The sequence below is a fragment of the Calliphora vicina genome, chromosome 4 (genome assembly GCF_958450345.1).
Source record: "Calliphora vicina chromosome 4, idCalVici1.1, whole genome shotgun sequence".
NCBI classification, from domain to species: Eukaryota; Metazoa; Arthropoda; class Insecta; order Diptera; family Calliphoridae; genus Calliphora; species Calliphora vicina.
The window spans coordinates 114364882-114391254 of NC_088783.1; the positions used below are offsets into that span (position 1 = coordinate 114364882).

General features: G+C 23.5%; 1 protein-coding gene across 2 annotated transcripts in view; it reads right to left on the reverse strand.

Annotated features, from left to right (window-relative positions):
- The window catches only part of csw (corkscrew), an 87914-nt gene that overhangs the window by 35372 nt on the left and 26169 nt on the right, over positions 1-26373 (reverse strand). The gene's annotated exons all lie outside the window — the stretch shown is intronic.

Sequence of the window (26373 nt, forward strand, 5' to 3'; positions counted from 1 at the left end):
GCTAAAAACCATTGACGTTTTTTAAGTGATTGTTCTTTGCTAATGCGTACAAGCAACAAAATATCTCGTACTCTTAATGTTAATATATCTTGCATACAAATGACAAAATATTGAAAAAGATTTATTTTATATTAAAGCAAAAAATATATAAAAAAAAGTTATGAATAATTCTTCTTATATATTTATTCTACTAAATATTTATTGTTTTTATTAGAATTAACAAGAAGCCAGGGGTAAATGGGTGGGTGTGTTTAAAAATATTTACCTTTTTATTTAGCATCTGATAGAAAATTTAATAAAATGCCAGGATTTTCATAAAGAAATCAACAGAAAACAACTAAAAGTAAATAAAACTCTGCGAAATGTCATTATTTTGTTTACAAAACAATAACAAATTGTCAATTCAATGTTGTTGCGTTAGGATTTGTTGACAAAACATACTAGTTTCAATTGCTTGTTGTTGTTGCTTCATTGGGGTTTGTTTACAAAACAAACGAAAGACTTAAGAAACATTCAGCAAAATGGAGCTCTTTCTCTGCCTTGGAAAGCAGAGAGAGAGCGTCATTCTGCACAGCATCAGGTTTGTGACTTAAATCTTTTGTTATTTGCAACAATTAACTCATTGTTTTTAACGAAAATGAATGAATGAATTTTTAAATAACAATTAACGCCTACATATGTTTAGCTGTCTAATATAAGAAGAAATTAAGTTAAAAAATTTTGTATAACCACAACTTTGTTTGTATCCCATAAATTTTTGAAATTATTTGTCTATTTAAGGCTACTTTTACAGGTTTCCGGTCATTATTGTATACAAATTTTGTTATTTTTTTTAAAGCTATATAAAAACAACTTGTTTTTTATATTTCATTTCACAACAATTCTATTTTATATGGTTTTGTTTACCTTTCTAACTATAAATGGTTTAAGATGTTTTTTACAACGCAGCTTAACAGCTCACCTTCTAATTCATGAGAATTTTTCTGTTAGTAATCAACTTTAGAACAACCACCTACAACAACAAGAACTCATGGCGTTTGTTTATGGTGTAAATAAATAAAACACATCATAATTAAATGTTTGAAAGGCCGTCCATTTAAACATGAGCTAAAGGCGGAAAATAACAAGAAATTACTAGTAATTTGTTTTATGGCAAAAATTTAACGTTTAAGAAAAATGGAAATTCTAACAAAGTTTACATTGTTGTAACAACATATAAATGACATAATATAATTCATAGGAAAAAAACTAAAATTTTGAAAAACATTAAATTCAAATATAACAACGCAAAAAATAAACTACAAAAAAACTATTCAGACTTAAGAAGAGCATAATAAAATACCGGCAAAAACAAACTAACACTTTAGTCAATTCTAGGTAAGTCAATAAAATAAACTCTTAAAAATACTACTTTTTTAACAAACAAATTTTTCTAAAAGTACTTTTTGAGAAAAGTATAATTTAAAAAAAAAAGTTAATGAAGAAAGAGTCTTTGAAAAAGTACTATTTAAGAATGTACTTAAAACTAGCCGATTTTCGTAAGTTAGAAATTAAATAACCGGTTAACCGAATAATCGAGTAAACAAAAATCCGGTTAATCGAATAATTTTCTTAAAATCTTTTCTTTTTCGTAGTAATTATTTCAAAATTATTTTGTATATAAAAGAAATTTTGCATAATTCGGAAGTAAAATAACCGGTTACTCAAATAATCGTTTAATCAAATAACCGATTACTAGAATAATTTTGTCAAAATTAATTTAATTTTATTAAACTAGCCGATTTTCGTAAGTTAGAAATTAAATAACCGGTTAACCGAATAATCGAGTAACCAAAAATCCGGTTAATCGAATAATTTTCTTAAAATCTTTTCATTTTCGAATAAATTATATCAAAATTATTATTTATATAAAAGAAATTTTGCATAATTCGGAAGTAAAATAACCGGTTACTCGAATAATCGTTTTATCAAATACACGATTACTTGAATAATTTTGTCAAAATTAATTTTATTTTAATAAACTAGTCGATTTTCGTAAGTTAGAAATTAAATAACCGGTTAACCGAATAATCGAGTAACTAAAAATCCGGTTAATCGAATAATTTTCTTAAAATCATTTCTTTTTCGTAGAAATTATTTCAAAATTATTTTGTATATAAAAGAAATTTTCCATAATTTTGAAGTAAACTAACCGGTTACTCGAATAATCGTTTAATCAAATACTCGATTACTGGAATAATTTTGTCAAAATTAATTTAATTTTAATAAACTAGACGATTTTCGTAAGTTAGAAATTAAATAACCGGTTAACCGAATAATCGAATAACCAAAAAATAATTTTAAAAAAAAACTTAATGAAGAAAGTCTTTATAAAAGTACTATTTAAGAATGTTCTTTATAAAATAATACTTTTTGGATGAAGTACCTTTTAAAAAAGTACTATTTGAAGAAAGTACCTTTTAAAAAAATACTTTTTGGAAGACGTACCTTTTAAAAAAAGTACTTAATGAAGAAATTACCTTTTAAAAATGTACTATTTGAAGAGTGTACCTTTTAAAATAGTACTTTTTGGAAAAAGTACCTTTTAAAAAAGTAATTTTTGAAGAAAGTACTTTTTAAAATAGTACTTTTTGAATAAAATACCCTAAAATTTTAATAAAGTTACATTTAAAACTAGTACTTTTTGTAGAAAGTACCTTTTCCAAAAGTACTTTTTGAAGTAAAAAAGTACCATTTTGAAAAAAGCACTTTTAGAAAAGAATAAAGAAAAGATTATTAATAAAAAAAATGTCAAATCGTTCTTTATTCTAACATAAGTAACGTTTTACAGCTAATTTTTCGACTATCGATTTAGTTTCATAAAAATACTACTACCTTAACTTGTTTTTAAACAATTGTTTAAAAAATCGTCCAAATAATTAAATTTATTAATAAAATTTCTTTAAATCTCATTAAATTTTAAATTATGTAAAAAAACCTCAGCCATTTCCTTTAAAATTTGTATTTCTTTCATTAATTCTATGAAAACAGCTGATTCTAAGCTATTCAAAGCTTTCCGCCAGTGAAAATATTTTCAACGCCGTTTAAAATCGATTTATAGGAACTTTGGTTTGCGGGAAGAGAGGAGAGAAAAGAGAGCAGGACTGTTAGATGTTTTTTTTTACTAAAAAAATAGAAAAAATAGTAGTAAACAACTTTTGACTAAAAAAATACGGCTAAAAAGTAAAGATTTTGAATAAAAGTAAACTTTTTGTACCTTTTGTGAATAAAAGTACCTTTTGTGAATAAAAGTACCTTTTGTGAATAAAAGTACCTTTTGTGAATAAAAGTACCTTTTGTGAATAAAAGTACCTTTTGTAAATAAAAGTACCTTTTGTGAATAAAAGTACCTTTTGTAAAAAAAAGTACCTTTTGTGAATAAAAGTACCTTTTGTGAATAAAAGTACCTTTTGTGAATAAAAGTACCTTTTGTGAATAAAAGTACCTTTTGTGAATAAAAGTACCTTTTGTAAATAAAAGTACCTTTTGTGAATAAAAGTACCTTTTGTGAATAAAAGTACCTTTTGTGAATAAAAGTACCTTTTGTGAATAAAAGTACCATTTTGAATAAAAGTACCTTTTGTGAAAGTACATACTTTAAAAACGTTAAATAGCCAAACGAGAGCTGTCACACAAAGAGCGCCTCTGTTTTTGGCAGATCTCAAAGTTAAGAAAACAATTGTTAACGCCGTTAAAAGTTGTTTCTTCTGCCTGTATGGCCAATTTAAAGTTGAACAAATCAGATTTCGAAATTTTTTTTAATTGTTCTTATACTTTAAGCTACTGCGGTTAATTTGTTTTGTGTTTTTAATTATTTCACACACTGTATTGTTTTAAATTACTATTATTTATTTGTTTTGGGTTTTTCTGTTTGCGGTTTTTGAGCAAAACCGTTTTGTATTGAAATAAGGCGGCAAAAGAAATATTTTGTTTGCTGGATATTGTTGTTATTCTTAACAAGTACAGGATACGCTTTACTATATTGGGTTATATTTTTTTCTTGTGTCGCAAAAAAAACATTATTTCCTTTTAACAATAACCAAAATAACGCAAGCGAAACACCAACATGTTACTAATTATTTAAGAAATGCAAAACAAAATTATATATTTTTTTTTATTAATAAACAAACATTAATGATGACAAATTAAATGATTGAGTGACAAACTGAGTCATTTAAGTAAATGATTTTTATTTTTAATGACTACAACTGATCAAGCTCACGACCAAAAACATATTAAAACATGAAAAAAAGTGTCTTTTTAAAAACCTCACGGTTTGTTAAGTTTTGTGACAAAATCAAACCTTTAATAATTATAATTTGTTTATTAACACACGACTTTTCAAAAGGTGTCATTGTAAATTAATACAAAACAAAAAACGGCAGCTTGTATTTGGAATTTTTTTTTACAAAAAGCCGGCAAAAATAAAAAAAAGCTAAAAATATTTTAAATCTTTAAAAACCGTTAAAAAGCACAAGATCTTGTTCATTAACGTTTGTATGACGCTGAGAAAGAAAGAAGAGTGAGTGTTGGGTTTAAATTTAATGACGCAGTTGTCATTTTACAGTTTTGTTGCTGATCATCTAAAGAAAGGTGCATCTTTTGTTTGTAATTTTAAAGCTCGAAAGTGTCGAGACAAAGAAGCTAAAGAAAGTCTGTTATTTGTGTAACCATGATCTTGAAACGTTGCTTTACAAAAGGTTGGCAAACTTTAACTAATTAAATTTTATATTCCACAGAAAATTTATTAGGAATAAAACGCCATATAAAGATCCAGGAAGTCACAGGAATTTGTTTTAATTTAATTCAAGTTATTTAAAAACAAAACCTTTTTTCTTGTCTCTTATTTTATGACAGAAATCCTCTATAAATTTTATTAAAAGTTCAAAGAACTTTAAAAAAATATATTTGTTTAAAGCCAGTCTTATAATGATCATCCTTTTTTTGTTTTGTTATTAAAAGAATTTTAATGGTTTTGTTTTTTCAAATCTAAATGAGTCAGATTTCACCTAAACTATAAAATTAGTCACCCAGTTCTAATCATACAAATTTTCAGGTAAAAAATTTTACTATAATTTCAAGTTTTTATAGATTTTTGGGAGAAAAAGCTAAATTTGTGTAACTGACTCATTTTTTTAACAAAAGTTTTAAACATAAAAAAATATATTTTTTGAAAGAACTTGTAAGCAACTTTATTTTCACTATTTTTTAATATTAATTCTTTAATTTTTTAAAAAAAACCTTAAAAATTTCCCTAAATTTTGAATTTTCTCTGATTTGGCGTTTTTTACCCTGAAAAAGCAATGGAAATGCTTGAATTTCCTTTTAAACCATCTGGTAGCTCTGCTACTTTCTCTCTCCTGCTTTTTACTTTAGAAAAAATCTGGCAGCCCTGATCCTTTTTCTCTACTCCTCTTCCTTAAAACAAAGTTGGAAGAAACAGATTTTTAACGGCGTTAAAAATTGATTCAATGGCGGAAAGCTCTATTTCACAAAATTGCCCAATTTTAAATGATTTTTTTGTGGAATTCTTAAGGAAAAAGTGTTTTTGTATAGATTTAAATCTATAGAAGTAGAAAATATTTATAACTTAAAGATTTTTATGTGAGAAATTTTTTTAAAAAAAGTTTTAAACAAAAAAAAAATATTTTTTGAAGGTACTTTAAGGTAAGGTACTTTATTTTCACTATTTTTTAATATTAATTCTTTAATTTTTAATAAAAAAATATTTTTTTGAAGGTACTTTAAGGTAAGCTACTTTATTTTCACTATTTTTTAATATTAATTCTTTAATTTTTTAAAAAAAACCTTAAAAATTTCCCTAAATTTTGAATTTTCTCTTATTTGGTGATTTTTACCTTGAAAAAGCAATGAAAATGCTTGAATTTCCTTTTAAACCATCTGGTAGCTCTGCTACTTTCTCTCTCCTGCTTTTTACTTTAGCCAAAATCTGGCAGCCCTGATCCTTTTTCTCTCATTCCTCTTCCTTAAAACAAAGTTGGTAGAAACAGATTTTTAACGGCGTTAAAAATAGATTCAGTGGCGGAAAGCTCTATTTCAGTAAATTCCTCATTAATTTGTTTAGCTAAATGAGTCAGATTTCACCTAAACTATAAAATTAGTCATCCAGTTCTAATCATATAAATTTTCAGGTAAAAAATTTTACTATAATTTCAAGTTCTTATAGATTTTTGGGAGAAATTTTTTTAAAAAAAATTTTAAACAAAAAAAAAATATTTTTTTGAAGGTACTTTAAGGTAAGGCACTTTATTTTCACTATTTTTTAATATTAATTCTTTAATTTTTAATAAAAAAAATATTTTTTTGAAGGTACTTTAAGGTAAGCTACTTTATTTTCACTTTTTTTAATATTAATTCTTTAATTTTTAAAAAAAACCTTAAAAATTTCCCTAAATTTTGAATTTTCTCTGATTTGGCGTTTTTTACCTTGAAAAATAATGAAATTGCTTGAATTTCCTTTTTAAACCATCTGGTAGCTCTGCTACTATCTCTCTCCTGCTTTTTACTTTAACCAAAGTCTGGCAGCCCTGTTTCTTTTTCTCTCCTTCCTCTTCCTTAAAACAAAGTTGGGAGAAATAGATTTTTTAACGGCGTTAAAAATAGATTCAATGGCGGAAAGCTCTATTTCAGTAAATTGTACAATTTTAAATGATTTTTTTGTGGAATTCTTAAGGAAAAATCGTTTTTGTATAGATTTAAATCTATAGCAGAAAAAAATATTTATAACTTAAAGATTTTTATGTTTTTTTACATTTCCTTATTATTTTTTTTTTATTTAAGTTTAATTCTGCTGCAATTGATTATGTATTTAACATTCATGACTTTCATTTTCTATCATAAACAATTTTTAATTAAACACTTGCAATCACTCAGCTTAAATTGACCATAAATTTACGAGTTTTCATATATTTTCGCCTTATTATTAAATCATTATTAGCTGATTGTGCATTTAGCGTATAAAACTTAATTAATTTGTTAATGTTTATTTAATTAAAAATTTTCAAATAAAAAAAAAAACGAGAATTATGGTATTAATTTATAGTAGATGTCCATTAAAATTGTAGACATAAAATTAATTTATGTTCTAAAGTAAAAGTTTCATTTAATTTAATCTATTTAAACACATGTGATGTGATTGTAATAAATAAGTAAGAGATTTTTCTAGATTTCAATTGGAAATGAGTATTATTTAATAGTTACAATTACATTTAGACAAGAATTTAAAAAGTAAAATGCTTTGGAATGTAAGTGTTAAGACAAGCGAAAATAATAGAAAGCAACATGGTAAGAAAATCATGCAATGCAAAACCAGGCTTCAGTTTTTTGCCTGACATCTTCAATTACCAATAATCAATCTGACTAAAACCTTTATAAATCAGACTTAAACTAATTTTTTTCCAAAATTTCTTTATAGTTATCCCCTATAACACCTGTTATATTTTTTATTTTACCATCACAATCTTTAAATAAAGTCTTAAAACTAAATTTATGTTTGAATTATAAAAATAATCATAAAAAACTTGTTTTATAAACCTTAAAATAGCCACCAACAATTTATGCAAATTGTAAGAAACACTTTTTTTCTATTTTATTCAACAAATTGTTACTGTCACTAGGAAATAAAAATTAAAATAAAAAAAAAACACACATGAATAAAATAAAATTCAACAAAATCTTAAGAAACACGTGACAAAATGCCCAGATTTTATAATACAAACCATTGAAAAATCATGCAGAGTGATTAATTAATTAATCTTTAACAGTTTTCCCATTGCCTTAACTAAATTAAACAAACAAACCAAGCAGTACTTAGAATAATGTAAATTTTTTATGAAATAAGGTATTGTGTAATTGAACAACGTGCTAAAAAGATTAACCCACTAAGAAGTTAATAAAACAAGATAAAATATTAAATCAAATTAATTATTTTCACTATTTTTTAATATTTTTATAAAAACTTTATAAATTTCCCTTAATTTTTAATTTTCTTGAGTTTTTCTCTTATTTAGCGATTTTTACCTTGAAAAATAATGAAAATGACTAAGAACCATCTGGGAGCTCTGCTCCTTTCTCTCTCCCGCTTTTTACTTTAACCAAAGTCTGGTAGCCCTGTTCCTTTTTCTCTCCTTCCTCTTCCTTAAAACAAAGTTGGAAGAAACTGATTTTTAACGGCGTTAAAAGTTAAATCAGTGACAGAAAGCTCTATTGCAGTAAATTGCATAGGATTTTTCAAGATTTACATATCTTAAAAGAAAAGGAGTTAATTTTTCTTTCAGATAAGAAACTAAATTAATTTGCAGGAACTTTTTCGTAATATTTCTGAGTTTTAAGGGGAAAAAATCTGGAAATTTGTCAATGGTACTTTTTTAATTGATATTACTTTTAAATTGTACTATTTTAAAAAGGTACTATATTTAAATGGTACAATTTTGAATTTAAAGGAAATTTTTCTTAATATTTCAGAGTTTTAGGAAAACAAAGGCTGGAAATCTGTCAATGGTACTTTTTTAATAGACCTTACTTTTAAATTGTACTATTTTAAAAAGGTACTATTTTTAAATGGTACCAATTTTAAAAGGTACTATTTTGAAATATGTAATACTTTTAAATGGTACAAATTTGCGATTTAAAAAATAAATACTTTTTCTACTACTATTTTTCAAAACTTTTATTATAATTTCTTCAAACAAATTATTATAAAAGTATTTTTGTTAATGCTTAATAGCAAAATTTAACAATAATATGCAAAAGTGCATTTTTCAAAAAAGTACTTTTTCTACTACAATTTTTCAAAATTGTAGAAATTAAATTTTATATTGATTTTCTTCTATTATAAAAGTATTTTTATTAATGCTTAATAGCAAAATTTAACAAAATTAAGCTAAAGTACTATTTTTTAGAAAAAAGTACTTTTTTACTACTATTTGCCAAAACTGGAAAAATAGTTTTTTTTTTACAAAAAATCTTATAAAGTTCTCTTATAAATACAAAATACCCAAAATTTTTTAAAAAATAGGCAAAAGTACATTTTTGAATAAAGTACTTTTTCTACTACTATTTTTCAAAACTAAAAAAACAGAACTTTTTCAAAAAACAATATTAAAGTGGTTTATTATTAATGTTTAACATCAAAATTTAACAAAAATATAAGCAAATGTACTTATTTTGAAAAAAGTACTTTTTCAAAAAAATGGAAAAATAGTACTTTCTTCAAAAAAATTATTATACAAGTATTTTTATTAATATTTAATAGCAAAATTTAATAATAATAAAAAAGTACATTTTTCAAAAAAGTACTTTTTCTACTACAATTTTTTAAAATTGTAGAAATGAAATTTTATAACTAAATTAATAAATTCTTACAAAAAATTAAAAAAAAAAATATTGATTTTCTTTAAAGAAATACAAATTAGTAGTAGAAAAAATAGTATTTTTTTCAAAAAATCAATATTAAATTATATTTATTAATATTTAACAGCAAAATGTAACAAAAAAATGTAAAATTACGTTTTTGAAAACAGTACTTTTTCTACTACTATTTGCCTAAACTGGAAAAAGTAGTATTTTCTTCCAAAAAAATACTATAAAAGTACTTTTGTAAATAGTAAATACCCTAAAATTGAACAAAAATATACAAAACTACGTTTTTGAAAAAAGTACTTTTTCTACTACTATTTGCGAAAACTAACAAAATAGTACTTTTTTTTACAAAAAATCAATAAAACATTATTTTTCTTTATATTTAACAGCAAAATCTAATAGAAATATGTAAAAGTACTTAATTTAAAAGAGCACTTTTTCTACTACTATTTGCCCAAACTAGAAAATTTGTATTTTCTTCCAAAAATTACTATAAAAGTACTTTTGTAAATTATAAATACCCAAAAATTTAACAAAAATATACCTAACTACGTTTTTGAAAAAAAGTACTTTTTCTACTACTATTTGCGAAAACTGACAAAAATAGTACTTTTTTCCCAAAAAATCAATAAAACATTATTTTCCTTTATATTTAACAGCAAAATCTAATAGAAATATGTAAAAGTATGTAATTTAAAAAAGCACTTTTTCTACTACTATTTGCCCAAACTAGAAAATTTGTATTTTCTTTCAAAAAATTACTATAAAAGTACTTTTGTAAATAATAAATACCCTAAATTAAAAAAAATATACAAAACTACGTTTTTGAAAAAAGTACTTTTTCTACTACTATTTGCGAAAACTGACAAAAATAGTACTTTTTTCACAAAAAATCAATAAAACATTATTTTTCTTTATATTTAACAGCAAAATCTAATAGAAATATGTAAAAGTACGCAATTTAAAAGTGCAATTTTTCTACTACTATTTGCCCAAACTAGAAAATTAGTATTTTCTAGCAAAAAATTACTATAAAAGTACTTTTGTAAATAATAAATACCCAAAAATTTAACAAAAATATACAAAAGTACGTTTTTGAAAAAGTACTTTTTCTACTACTATTTGCAAAAACTAACAAAATAGTACTTTTTTCCCAAAAAATCAATAAAACATTATTTTCCTTTATATTTAACAGCAAAATCTAATAGAAATATGTAAAAGTACGTTTTTAAAAAAGCACTTTTTCTACTACTATTTGCCCAAACTGGAAAAATGGTATTTTCTTCCAAACAATTTATATAAAAGTACTTTTGTAAATAATAAATACCCAAAAATTTAACAAAAATATACAAAACTACGTTTTTGAAAAAAGTACTTTTTCTACTACTATTTGCGAAAACTGACAAAAATAGTACTTTTTTCACAAAAAATCAATAAAACATTATTTTTCTTTATATTTAACAGCAAAATCTAATAGAAAATATGTAAAAGTACGTAATTTAAAATAGTACTTTTTCTACTACTATTTACCCAAACTAGAAAATTAGTATTTTCTTCCAAAAAATTACTATAAAAGTACTTTTGTAAATTATAAATACCCAAAAATTTAACAAAAATATACAAAAGTACGTTTTTGAAAAAAGTACTTTTTCTACTACTATTTGCAAAAACTAACAAAATAGTACTTTTTTCCCAAAAAATCAACAAAACATTATTTTCCTTTACATTTAACAGCAAAATCTAATAGAAATATGTAAAAGAACGTAATTTAAAAGAGCACTTTTTCTACTACTATTTGTCCAAACTAGAAAATTAGTATTTTCTAGCAAAAAATTACTATAAAATTACTTTTGTAAATAATAAATACCCAAAAATTTAACAAAAATATACAAAACTACGTTTTTGAAAAAAGTACTTTTTCTACTACTATTTGCAAAAACTAACAAAATAGTACTTTTTTCCCAAAAAATCAATAAAACATTATTTTTCTTTATATTTAACAGCAAAATCTAATAGAAATATGTAAAAGTACGTAATTTAAAATAGCACTTTTTCTACTACTATTTGCCTAATTTGGGCAAATGGTTTTTTCTTCTAAACAATTTATATAAAAGTACTTTTGTAAATAATAAATACCCAAAAATTGAACAAAAATATACAAAACTACGTTTTTGAAAAAAGTACTTTTTCTACTACTATTTGCAAAAACTAACAAAATAGTACTTTTTTCCCAAAAAATCAATAAAACATTATTTTTCTTTATATTTAACAGCAAAATCTAATAGAAATATGTAAAAGTACGTAATTTAAAAGAGCACTTTTTCTACTACTATTTGCCCAAACTGGAAAAGTGGTATTTTTTCCAAAAAATTACCATAAAAGTACTTTTGTAAATAATAAATATTCAAAAATTTAACAAAAATATACAAAACTACGTTCTTGAAAAAAGTACTTTTTCTACTACTATTTGCGAAAACTAACAAAATAGTACTTTTTTCCCAAAAAATCAATAAAACATTATTTTTCTTTATATTTAACAGCAAAATCTAATAGAAATATGTAAAAGTACGTAATTTAAAATAGTATTTTTTCTACTACTATTTGCCCAAACTAGAAAATTAGTATTTTCTACCAAAAAATTACTATAAAATTACTTTTGTAAATATTAAATACCCTAAAATTGAACAAAAATATACAAAAGTACGTTTTTGAAAAAAGTACTTTTTCTACTACTATTTGCAAAAACTAACAAAATAGTACTTTTTTCCCAAAAAATCAATAAAACATTATTTTTCTTTATATTTAACAGCAAAATCTAATAGAAATATGTAAAAGTACGTAATTTAAAATAGTATTTTTTCTACTACTATTTGCCCAAACTAGAAAATTAGTATTTTCTACCAAAAAATACTATAAAAGTACTTTTGTAAATAATAAATACCCTAAAATTGAACAAAAATATACAAATGTACGCAAAATCTAATAGAAATATGTAAAAGTACGTAATTTAAAATAGTACTTTTTCTACTACTATTTGCCCAAACTGGAAAAGTGGTATTTTCTTCGAAACAATTTATATAAAAGTACTTTTGTAAATTATAAATAACCAAAAATTTAATAAAAAATATACAAAAGTACGTTTTTGAAAAAAGTACTTTTTCTACTACTATTTGCGAAAACTAACAAAATAGTACTTTTTTCCAAAAAATCAATAATGAAGTATTTATATTAATATTTAACAGCAAAATCTATCAAATTTATGCAAAAGTACTTAATTTAAAAAAAGTACTTTTTCTACTACTATTGCCAAAAACAAGAAAAATTAAGTTTTTTCCAAAAAAATTATATCAATGTATTTTTGTTAATGCTTAGTACCAAAAATTTAGCAAAAATATGTAAAAAATGTTATTTGAAAAAAGTACTTTTTCTGCTACTATTTCTCAAAAATGGAAAAAATATTTTTTTTTCAATAAAATTGTAATAATTAATAAATTTATATTCAATTCGTTGAAAAAAATCTTTGTTTTTTTTAAAAAAAAGTTCAAATTAGTAGTGGAAAAATAGTACTTTTTCCAAAAAAAAATTGGTTAAACAAATTTTTTATAATGCTCAATATTAACATTTAACAAAAATATGCAAAAGTACTTTTTTGAAAAAAGTATTTTTTCTACTACTATTTTCGAAAATTCAAAACATGTTCCAATTAGTAAAATTTCACATTTCATACTCCCCATAGCCCTCATTGGGTTAATAAAATTTAGCCATATGTAAGTATTTGCTATAAAAAATATAGTTTCCTTAGAAAAAATTTAATTAAAAAAAGTTTAAACAACAAAACCATTAAGCCACTATACGATTAAACAAAATTTAGTAGCAATTGAGTAATTTAAAATAAATTAATAATTTCAAATCTCTCAAGAAATACAGCCACAGTAAATCCAAAAACCAGAATATCAAGCTGGCAAATAATTCATTAAGAGACTTGATTAGTTTTTACATTATCTTTTATTGCTGGATTTCACTGTAATATTAACTAACCATAAAATTTGTGTCATATTAACTGGAATCCCCAACACTTGGTGGTACAATATTTTGCAATAAATATGTGGGGTTTTACTGGTTTTTTTGTTAGATATTATTGAACTGTAATTTTTGGAAAAGTAATATTATTAAGTTCTTAGAAAGTGACAGTAAAATGAAGGTAATAATTTTTTTTTTTGGAAATTACTATACTTTGTATTAATGATGATGAAAATACTTTGTAATAACTAAATAAATGATATCCTGTTAGCAAATTTACATTTTCTTAAGGCAATGCTGCTCTAATTTATGTTTTGACGGCGTTACAATATATTTCAATTGCCCTTGAGTTCTGTAACCGTTATATTACTCTCTCTTGCTTCTTCTTGCTTTTGCCTAAAACAAAGTTGTTGTATATCCGTTTTTAACGCCGTTTAAAATACTTTTAGCGGCGGAATGGAAATTAACAGCTGATTAGCGGGAGTTTTTGTAAAATTATAGAATTTATAAGGGAAATAGATGATATTTATTAAAATTTAAGTATATTTTTAAAATTTGTTTAGAAAATTATACATTTTATCAGGAAAAGTTGCAGATTTCTTTATGTAAGTTGATATATAATAATCAAATTTTAAGTTATTTTGTATTATAAAAAAGCTTGAACAACAAATATTTTTGGATTTTGCTAACCTTTTTTTTTCTGTAATTAAATTTTATTTATATTTTTTCCAATCAATTACTACTTTTTTATATAAAAATACCCAAAATTTTAACCAAAAATATACAAAATTAGGTTTTTGAAAAAAGTACTTTTTATACTACTATTTGCAAAAATAGTACTTTTTTCCCAAAAAATCAATAAAAAAATATCGTTATTAATATTTAACAGCAAAATCTATGAAATATATGCAAAATTACTTATTTAAAAAAAAAGTACTTTTTCTACTACTATTTGTCAAAACTGAAAAAATGTTTTTTTAATTATAAAAATGGTTAGTAACCGAAATTTAGCAAAACAAAATTAAAAATATTTATTTGAAAAATGTACTTTTTCTACTACTATTTGCCCAACCTACAAAATTATTTTTTTCCTAACAAGTACTTTTTTAAATAATAAATACGCAAAAATTTAATAAAAATATGCAAAATCAAGTTTTTGAAAAAAGTACTTTTTCTACTACTATTTGCAAAAACTTGCAAAAATAGTACTTTTTTCCCCAAAAATCAATACAAAATTATTTTTATTAATATTTCACAGCAAAATCTATCAAATATATGCAAAAGTACTAATTTTAAAATAAGTACTTTTTCTACTACTATTTATCAAAACTGAAAAAATGTTTTTTTTTTTAATTATATCAATGTATTAATTATAAAACTGCTTAGTAACCGAAATTTATCAAAAAAAAATTAAAAATACTTATTTGAAAAATGTACTTTTTCTACTACTATTTGTCTAACCTACAAAATTATTATTTTCTTACAAACAAGTACTTTTTTAAATAATAAATAATCAAAAATTTAATATAAATATGCAAAATCCAGTTTTTGAAAAAAGTACTTTTTCTACTACTATTTGCAAAAATGTACTATTTTCTCAAAAAATCTATAAAAAATATCGTTATTAATATTTCACACAAAATCTATGAAATATATGCAAAATTACATATTTAAAAAAAAAAGTACTTTTTCTACTACTATTTGGCGAATCTGGAATAATTTAAAAAAAATATTATATCAATGTATTTAAGGCTTAGTAACCGAAATTTAGCAAAAAAAAAAAATTAAAAATTTTTATTTGAAAAATGTACTTTTTCTACTACTATTTGCACAACCTACAAAATTATTATTTTCTTACAAACAAGTACTTTTTTAAATAATAAATATGCAAAAATTGAATAAAAATATGCAAAATCAAGTTTTTGAAAAAAGTACTTTTTCTACTACTATTTGCAAAAACTGAAAAAATAGTACTTTTTTCCCAAAAAAATTAATAAAAAATTATTTTTATTAATATTTCACAGCAAAATCTATCAAATATATGCTAAAGTACTTATTTTAAAAAAAGTACTTTTTCTACTACTATTTGTTAAAACTGGAAAAATTGCTTTGTTTCCAAAAAAAAAAGAAGCTTAGTAATCGAAATTGAGCAAAAAAAAATTAAAAATACTTATTTGAAAAATGTACTTTTTCTACTACTATTTGCCCAACCTACAAAATTATTATTTTCTTACAAACAAGTACTTTTTTTAAATAATAAATACGCAAAAATTGAATAAAAATATACAAAATCAGGTTTTTGAAAAAAGTACTTTTTCTACTACTATTTGCAAAACTTGCAAAAATAGTACTTTTTTCCCAAAAAAAATAATAAAAAATTATTTTTATTAATATTTCACAGCAAAATCTATCAAATATATGCAAAAGTACTTATTTTAAAAAAGTACTTTTTCTACTACTATTTGCAAAAATAGTACTTTTCCTAAAAAATCAATAAAAAATTATTTTTATTAATATTTCAAAGCAAAATCTATCAAATATATGCAAAAGTACTTATTTTAAAAAAAGTACTTTTTCTACTACTATTTGTCAAAACTGAAAAAATGTTTTTTTTTTTAATTATATCAATGTATTAAATCGGAAAAATATAAAAAAAAATTTCGTTGAAAAAAATACCCTTTTTACTACTATTATATATTAAATTTATTTATATTTCTTAGCTAGAAAAATTTAAGTTTAAAAATTTATTTAAAAACAATTTTTATTAGAAAATATAAATTATTTTTTGTAATAAAATTTTAGATTTTTTACTAAATTCTTTTGACATTTTTGTTTCAAAATTCCTAGTAAAATGACTCATTTTTGACAAACTACAATTTAAATCTTGTAAATACAAATTTTTTTAACACCGGAAATTCAAAATCTATAAAACACAAAAACCATTACTACTTTTAAATACTATATATTTAAATTGACAATCAAATATTTTATTTAAGGCCTGGGGGAAATATGTTTTAAGCAACAACAAACAAACGTCATCATCATTGTCACTAAAATTCTAAACAGTTTCTCAAAAAACAAAACTCATTCACAAAATGAAAGTGACAGGAATTTTAATTAAATTGAACAAAAAAATAAAAATGTTTTATTAAAATAAAATCTACTTTGTCATTTAGCTCAGTAAGACAAACAAACAAAAAAAGTCCAGTTTTGGATTTTTATTATAGAGTAAAAAAAATATATATTTTAAGACAACTGAATTAAAAAAAAATTTAAGTTTATTTAAAAATTAGAAACTTAAACGAATTAATAGTAGTAACTAATTGAATTAAATAAATTAAATTAAAAAAAAATATGAATAAAGTTGAGTGTTCAACGACCCTTATAATGCACAATGATTTAAATTAATTTTATTTTATGATTTACTATGTTTGCAAACAAAACCCAGCAAAGTTTTGTTTTAAGAAAAGATTTTATTAAAATTTTCTTTAAAAAGTCTTTCAAAATTATTAAAAAATAAACGAACCATCTTTAAAATCTTTTATTTCATTAAAAAAGTTATGAATTTGTTGTTAAAATTATAAAAAATAAAGATTTTGTAACTCTATTCCTTAATTACACAATATTGCCGTTTTCTTGTACTAACTACAAATATGGCATCCTTAATTTCTCTGTTTGCCATCTCCTTTACAATGTAAACAAAGCCGCCATATTAGATTTTACTACAACAGCAATTCTCTATTGAGCAGCCTCTCTTTTAAAATGTAAACAAACCCGCCATATTTGATTATGCAGCAAGGATAAAGGCAGCTACATTATCTATTTCTCTATCTCAGCATCTCTTTTAGAATGTAAACAAAGCGGCCATATTTGATTATAAAGCAATTCTGATAATTTGTAAAGCTGTTTAAACATTTTGCTGGGTTTAAATAAACCCAAAATTAAACAACAGTTTTGTTCTAATACACTTACTTTATTTTATTATAGTTGTTGTTAGTTTTTATTTATTTTATTTCTAACTTTTAATAATAAAAAAAAGAACAACAACAACTAATAATCCGCAATGTGTGCTGGTGCCCCACAAGCTTAGCATTAGCAAAACAACAATAAATTTTTATTAATAATACAATTTAAAATTATAAGTTTTTTCTAAATTAATCAGCTTGTCAAGCCACTTGTTAGTACTCGTAACGTTTTTTTTTTATTTTATTTTTGTTCTTTTTACTAAAATAGACTAGAACTATTTAGAGAATATTTTGAGGTTTGTTTAAGGAACTTGAAAATCTATAAAAAACAAAATATTCAATGTCATTGACAATTATTATGAATTAATAAATTCATGTGATTTGGAAATTAAGGTGAACAAATAAATAGATTATAAACACAAATATAACTTATAATAGGGGTCATTTAACTGGCCGCAAAATATTATACATAATTATGAATTAAAATTAATTCGTTTAAAGTAATTATAATAAGACAAAATTCAAATTAACTTAATAGGTGTTAGAACCCTTAATAAAAAAGAGTTATTTTGAAAACAATTCGTATTAATGAACCTGTTAAAGAGACAGCAGCTCGCTTAACAAATTTAAAATAGATTTTTTCAAGTGTACTTTCTTGAAATAGTACTTTTTTAGAAGGTACTTTCTTCAAATAGTACTTTTTTAAAATGTACTTTCTTCAAATAGTACCTTTTTAAAAGGTACTTTCTTTAAATAGTACTTTTTTAAAAGGTACTTTCTTCAAATAGTACTTTTCTGAAAGGTACTTTCTTCAAATAGTACTTTTTTAAAAGGTACTTTCTTAAGATAGTACTTTTTTAAAAGGTACTTTCTTCAAATAGTACTTTTCTGAAAGGTACTTTCTTCATATAGTACTTTTTAAAAAAGTACTTTCTTCAAATAGTACTTTTTTAAAAGGTACTTTCCTTAAATAGTACTTTTTTAAAAAATACTTTCTTCAAATAGTACTTTTTTAAATGGTACTTTCCTCAAATAGCACTTTTTTAAAAGGTACATTCTTCAAATAGTACTTTTTGGAAAGGTACTTTCTTCAAATAGTACTTTTTGGAAAGGTACTTTCTTCAAATAGTACTTTTTGGAAAGGTACTTTCTTCAAATAGTACTATTTTAAAGGTACTTCCTTCAAATAGTACTTTTCTGAAAGATACTTTCTTCAAATAGTACTTTTTTAAAAGGTACTTTCTTCAAATAGTACTTTTTGGAAAGGTACTTTCTTCAAATAGTACTTTTTTAAAAAGTACTTTCTTCAAATATTACTATTTTATAAGGTACTTTCTTCAAATAGTACTTTTTGGAAAGGTACTTTCTTCAAATAGTACTTTTTTAAAAAGTACTTTTTTATAAGGTACTTTCTTCAAATAGTACTTTTCTGAAAGGTACTTTCTTCAAATGGAACTTTTTTAAAAGGTACTTTCTTCAAATAGTTCTTTTGTAAAAGGCACTTTCTTCAAATAGTACTTTTTTAAAGGGTACTTTCTTCAAATAGTACTTTTCTAAAAGGTACTTTCTTCAAATAGTACTTTTCTGAAAGGTACTTTCTTTAAATAGTACTTTTTTAAAAAGTTCTTTCCTTAAATAGTACTTTTTTAAAGGTACTTTCTTCAAATAGTACTTTTTTAAAAGGTACTTTCTTCAAATAGTACTTTTTTAAAAAGTACTTTTTTCAAATAGTACTTTTTTATAAGGTACTTTCTTCAAATAGTACATTTTTATAAGGTACTTTCTTCAAATAGTACATTTTTATAAGGTACTTTCTTCAAATAGTACTTTTTTAAAAGGTACTTTCTTCAAAAAGTACTTTTCTGAAAGGTACTTTCTTCAAAAAGTACTTTTCTGAAAGGTACTTTCTTCAAAAAGTACTTTTCTGAAAGGTACTTTCTTCAAATAGTACTTTTCAAAAGGTACTTTTCTGAAAGGTACTTTCTTCACTTTTGCACTTTTTTAAAAGGCACAATCATCAAATAGTACTTTTTTAAAGGTACTTTCTTTAAATAGTACTTTTTTAGAAGGTACTAAGTTGCTACAAATATTAAGAAATCCAATAGATGATTTGAAATATCTTTATTGGGATGAGTAACGGACATGAGCAACGATTGAGATATATATAACGAAATATTGCGGTAAATAGTGAGATATCTGTATAAATCTCAATTGCTAGAAATGGAAATCGAGAGTGGCCAGCTTGTTCTAGATGAAAGAGAGTGAAATTGAAGTAGCCATCTGCTCTGTTATAAAATCGAAAGTGGCCAACTTGTTTAACATTAAAGAGAGAGAGAGAGTGAAAGTAATGTTGCCACTAGCTTTGCAATAAAATCAAGAGTGGCCATCTTGTTTAACATTAAAGAGAGTTACCAAGCAATGAAATTAAAATTGCCACATATCTTCTAAAAACAATTAGCGTTAGCGTTAACTGATTTTTAAAAGGAGATACAAAATGTGACATTTTAATGCTACTAAACGAATATGATTAAAGTAGAATTTAGAAAAACTAGAGTGGCCACAAAAGAGTTGCTAAGCGGTATAAATTAATGACGACAATGTAACTTTTATAAAAAAAGGGTAATAAAATGTTACGTTTTTAATCTGTTAATCAAACCAATTTAATATGTCTAGTGTAGACACAAATTTTATTATTAACATAAGTTATTTTAATTAACAAAAACTTATAATAGTTGTCAAGCGGACTTGTTTGAGAGTTCATTTACATTGTTCATTAGAGGAAACAGGAGTCACAAAAGAAGAAGCCACGTGTGTGAAGTTTGCTTTGTAGAGCAATGTTAGGGAACTGTTAGAATTCGGCAAGCAGAGGCAAATTTCACGCGTGTAACAAAGATCAAAAAACTGGCTGTAAAAAGCATTTAATTTAATTAGATCGTTAAAAACTAATAAATAAAAAAGGAGGCGTCTAAAAAGAAACAAATCCCAAAAGCAAAAAATTAAAAAAATCACTGTCTTAAGATATCGGCGGCCGGCGTATGTGACTTTAAGCACGATTTGCTAAATATAGTATAAATTTATGTGCTTTATATTTTATTATATCTAACAACAGTTGTGGTTTTTTTTCTTCTCTCGAGTTAAATGTGATTTTTTTTATTATTATTTTTGTTTTAAATGAATTGTAATGTAGTTGTTGGTGTCGTCATATAAAAATCGAAAAACGTGCAATGTTTTAATAAAATTCCAATACAAAAATTTTTAGTTTAAAGAAAAATTCTAGTTAGCATTATAACCAAGATTTTGTGTTATTAAAAAACCCTTTAATTATAAAATAAATTAGTTTAATAAACCTACAAATTAAAATTCCTTAATAATATCTAATTATTAATTTAAAATCTCTATAATTTTTTTTGTACAATCTTGATTATATCATTTATTTTGTTAAAGGCACTCCTAGTTTTTCAGCAATTTTATTTTAACTAAATGTGCCAGTAAAAAGTAAATTATAACAATGTGTACTAATGTATAATAACAATAAATTAATGTAATAGTTATAAATTATATAAAGATTATTCGTATTAGGCTCGTGTTTTGAAATATTGTTTTTTTGTAGAATCACGTTCCAGCTTTAAAAAAAGTTTTAGTTTGTTTTCTAGAAATTTTCAGAGAAAATCTGGCGAGAATTCAAAACCGATTTTGAAATATTTAATAAAGTACCTTTTAAAATAAAGTACCTTTTAAAATAAATAGCTTTACAAATACCTACATTTTAAAATAAAGTACCTTTTGTGAATAAAAGTACCTTTTGTGAATAAAAGTACCTTTTGTGAATAAAAGTACCTTTTGTGAATAAAAGTACCTTTTGTGAATAAAAGTACCTTTTGTGAATAAAAGTACCTTTTGTGAATAAAAGTACCTTTTGTGAATAAAAGTACCTTTTGAGAATAAATGTACCTTTTGTGAATTAAAGTACCTTTTGTGAATAAAAGTACCTTTTAAAATAAAGTACCTTTTAAAATAAAGTACCTTTTAAAATAAAGTACCTTTTAAAATAAAGTACCTTTTAAAATAAAGTACCTTTTAAAATAAAGTACCTTTTAAAATAAAGTACCTTTTAAAATAAAGTACCTTTTAAAATAAAGTACCTTTTAAAATAAATACTTTTACAAATACCTACATTTTAAAATAAAGTACCTTTTGTGAATAAAAGTACCTTTTGTGAATAAAAGTACCTTTTGTGAATAAAAGTACCTTTTGTGAATAAAAGTACCTTTTGTGAATAAAAGTACCTTTTGTGAATAAAAGTACCTTTTGTGAATAAAAGTACCTTTTGTGAATAAAAGTACATTTTGTGAATAAAAGTACTTTTTGTGACTAAAAGTACCTTTTGTGAATAAAAGTACCTTTTAAGAATAAAAGTACCTTTTAAGAATAAAAGTACCTTTTAAGAATAAAAGTACCTTTTAAGAATAAAAGTACCTTTTGTGAATAAAAGTACCTTTTGTGAATAAAAGTACCTTTTGTGAATAAAAGTACCTTTTGTGAATAAAAGTACCTTTTGTGAATAAAAGTACCTTTTTGAAAAGTACCTTTTTGAAAAGTACCTTTTGTGAATAAAAGTACCTTTTGTGAATAAAAGTACCTTTTGTGAATAAAAGTACCTTTTGTGAATAAAAGTACCTTTTGTGAATAAAAGTACCTTTTGTGAATAAAAGTACCTTTTGTGAATAAAAGTACCTTTTGTGAATAAAAGTACCTTTTGTGAATAAAAGTACCTTTTGTGAATAAAAGTACCTTTTGTGAATAAAAGTACCTTTTGTGAATAAAAGTACCTTTTGTGTATAAAAGTACCTTTTGTGTATAAAAGTACCTTTTGTGAATAAAAGTACTTTTTGTGAATAAAAGTACCTTTTGTGAATAAAAGTACCTTTTGTGAATAAAAGTACCTTTTGTGAATAAAAGTACCTTTTGTGTATAAAAGTACCTTTTGTGAATAAAAGTACCTTTTGTGAATAAAAGTACCTTTTGTGAATAAAAGTACCTTTTGTGAATAAAAGTACCTTTTGTGAATAAAAGTACCTTTTGTAAATAAAAATACCTTTTGTGAATAAAAGTACCTTTTGTGAATAAAAGTACCTTTTGTGAATAAAAGTACCTTTTGTGAATAAAAGTACCTTTTGTGAATAAAAGTACCTTTTGTGAATAAAAGTACCTTTTGTGAATAAAAGTACCTTTTGTGAATAAAAGTACCTTTTGTGAATAAAAGTACCTTTTGTGAATAAAAGTACCTTTTGTGAATAAAAGTACCTTTTGTGAATAAAAGTACCTTTTGTGAATAAAAGTACCTTTTGTGAATAAAAGTACCTTTTTGAATAAAAGTACCTTTTTGAATAAAAGTACCTTTTGTGAATAAAAGTATCTTTTTGGATAAAAGTACCTTTTGTAAATAAAAGTACCTTTTGTGAATAAAAGTACCTTTTGTGAATAAAAGTACCTTTTGTGAATAAAAGTACCTTTTGTGAATAAAAGTACCTTTTGTGAATAAAAGTACCTTTTGTAAATAAAAGTACCTTTTGTAAATAAAAGTACCTTTTGTGAATAAAAGTACCTTTTGTAAATAAAAGTACCTTTTGTGAACAAAAGTACCTTTTGAGAATAAAAGTACCTTTTGTGAATAAAAGTACCTTTTGTGAATAAAAGTACCTTTTATGAATAAAAGTACCTTTTGTGAATAAAAGTACCTTTTGTGAATAAAAGTACCTTTTGTGAATAAAAGTACCTTTTGTGAATAAAAGTACCTTTTGTGAATAAAAGTACCTTTTGTGAATAAAAGTACCTTTTGTGAATAAAAGTACCTTTTGTGAATAAAAGTACCTTTTGTAAATAAAAGTACCTTTTGTGAATAAAAGTACCTTTTGTGAATAAAAGTACCTTTTGTGAATAAAAGTACCTTTTGTAAATAAAAGTACCTTTTGTGAATAAAAGTACCTTTTGTGAATAAAAGTACCTTTTGTGAATAAAAGTACCTTTTGTGAATAAAAGTACCTTTTGTGAATAAAAGTACCTTTTGTGAATAAAAGTACCTTTTGTGAATAAAAGTACCTTTTTGAATAAAAGTATCTTTTATGAATAAAAGTACCTTTTTGAATAAAAGTACCTTTTGTGAATAAAAGTACCTTTTGTGAATAAAAGTACTCGGAAATAACCGTGTTTTTGTCTGACATCGGACTATAGCAATCATTTCGTTAACACTCCATGTCCGTTAAACAATATATTCTTATTTTTTTCTATTGTCATACTCTATTCTTAACTCAATTAATCAGCTAATGAATCAAATACGTTGTTTGCAAATGGGATTTTTTTTTGTTGTAGTTTCGTTTCATTTCATTTCTAATAATAAAAAAAAACTCGATGAACTTATGTAAATATGATTAAATATAAATCATTCACATGTTGTCGACAAACAGATAGCAAGACATACAATTTCCAATGACCACATTGAACATGCATTTAAACACTTACGAAAGTTATTCATTTTTAGCGCTGGTTGTTGTACTTTTTCCAAATGCGTTGCGAGTTTTAATAGATAATTGGCCATTTAAACTGAAAAGGTATTTCCCCTTTCCTAGAATTTTTAATAGCTGCCGTAGTTGAGGGAAAAAATGTAAATGATACTTTATTAGCCACTCACTCACTCACTCACTCACTCCGTCACTCTAAAAAGAGCAGAGTAAAGTTAGGAAAAATATTGACAGCTAACCACACACCATTACACCTGTAATAAACACTTGTTATTGACCAAAACTAGGAGTTAGTATTCCCAGAATTGTTAACACTTTGGGTTTTATTTAGAAATTTACATAATATTCTTTTAACTTTTCTTACAATTGGACTTTGCAACTAGATAACAAAAAAAAAAAAACGATCCTCATTGTTTTGCGGTTTTCAATTTGATTTTTAAAAAATTTGCATAAAATTATGAGCAGCAAGCACATTTATGAAAAGTCATAAAAAGCCACAAATTAAATTATATTGTTATTAAGCTATAGAGAGTCGTACAGTCAGTCTAGCACGTGACAAAAATGTTTAAAATCATTTCATTTAAATAATTTATATTCATATTCCACTTATTATGATGAAGAAGCTAGATAGCAAATTTGGAAAGATACTTAATGCGAAAATAAAGGCCCAAAAAGTATGGAAGATTTGTAAAGATAAATAGAAAAAATTATAAACAAAATTAAAGTCAAGGTTAAAGAAACAGAACAATGAAATTCAAATTATAATCATTTTTTTAATAAATTCTTTAAAATGGTCCTTCGAACTGTAATACAAACATTTCGAATTTAATTTTCGCCCAATTCTCTTAAATTATCCACAATTTCTCCAAAAAAAACCCTTTGAAAATTAAAAATTTATGAAATTTTGTTTAGAAACCGCATTAAAAATCATTTTCTAATATTTTTGTTCAATAATCGAAAATTCGAAATTAAGTTCGAATTTTCGAACATGTTAAAAAAATGCTTAATTTATTCATACAAACTAAAAAAATCATAGAAATCTACTTAAAAATTTATTTCTGACATTTTTGATCAATAATCGAAAATTCGAAATTAAGTTCGAATTATCGAACATGACTTAAAACTGCTTAATTTCTTCATACAAACCAAAAAAATCATAGAAATCTATTTAAAAATTAATTTCTGACATTTTTGATCAATAATCGAAAATTCGAAATTAAGTTCGAATTTTCGAACATGGTCCAAAAATGTCGGAAAATGATTTTTATCATGTTTTCTATACATTTGTTTGTTTCTATAAAGAAATAAATCATTTTTTTAACAAGTTCGAAAATTCGAACTTATTTTCGAATTTTCGAACATCGGCCAAAAATCTCAGAAATTTATTTTTAAGTTGGTTTTTTGGTTTGTATGAAGAAATTAAGCAATTTTAAAACTTTTAGCCGATGTTCGAAAATTCGAAATTAACTTCGAAATTCGAAAATGTCTCAAAAATGTTTATTTTATTTATATAAATCAAAAATTTTATAGAAACCTACTTAAAAATAATATTCTAACATATTTGGCCTATGTTCGAAAATTCGAAATTAAGTTCGAATTTCAAAAATAGCTTAAAATTGCCTAACTTTATCATACAAACCATAAAAGTCATAGAAATTGTCTTAAAAATCATTTTTTGCAAATTTTTGTTCAATGTTCGAAAATTCGAAATTAAGTTCGAATTTTCGAAAATGTTCCAAAAATGCAAAATTTCTTTATTTAAACCAAAATTTTTATAGAAATCTACTTAAAAATAAGTTTCTGACATTTATTGGCATATGTCCATTTTTAGGTCATGTTCGAAATTTCGAAATTAAGTTCGAATTTTCGAACATGTCCAAAAATTTGTTTATTTAAAAGGACGTACTAAAAATTCTTTAAATTAACGATTTTGTAGTATTTTAAGCCCCAAAATCAAAGTTCGAAAATTCCTAATTAAGTTCGAAATATCGAATACAACTGAAAAATTTCGAATTTCATCACATAAACAAAAAATTCAATGGAAAACATATTAAAAAACATGTTCTTACATGTTTGGCCCATTTTTAGGTCATGTTCGAAATTTCGAAATTAAGTTCGAATTTTCGAACATGTCCAAAAATTTGTTTATTTAAAAGGACGCAATAAAAATTCTATAAATTAACGATTTTGTGGTATTTTAAGCCGCAAAATCAAAGTTCGAAAATTCGAAATTAAGTTCGAAATTTCGAATACAACTCAAAAATTTCGAATTTTTTCACAGAAATCAAAAATTCAATGTAAAACATCTTAAGAAACATTTTCTTACAAGTTTGGCGTATTTTTAGGTCATGTTCGAAATTTCGAAATTAAGTTCGAATTTTCGAACATGTCCAAAAATTTGTTTATTTAAAATGACTTCACAAAAGATCTATAAATTAACGATTTTGTGG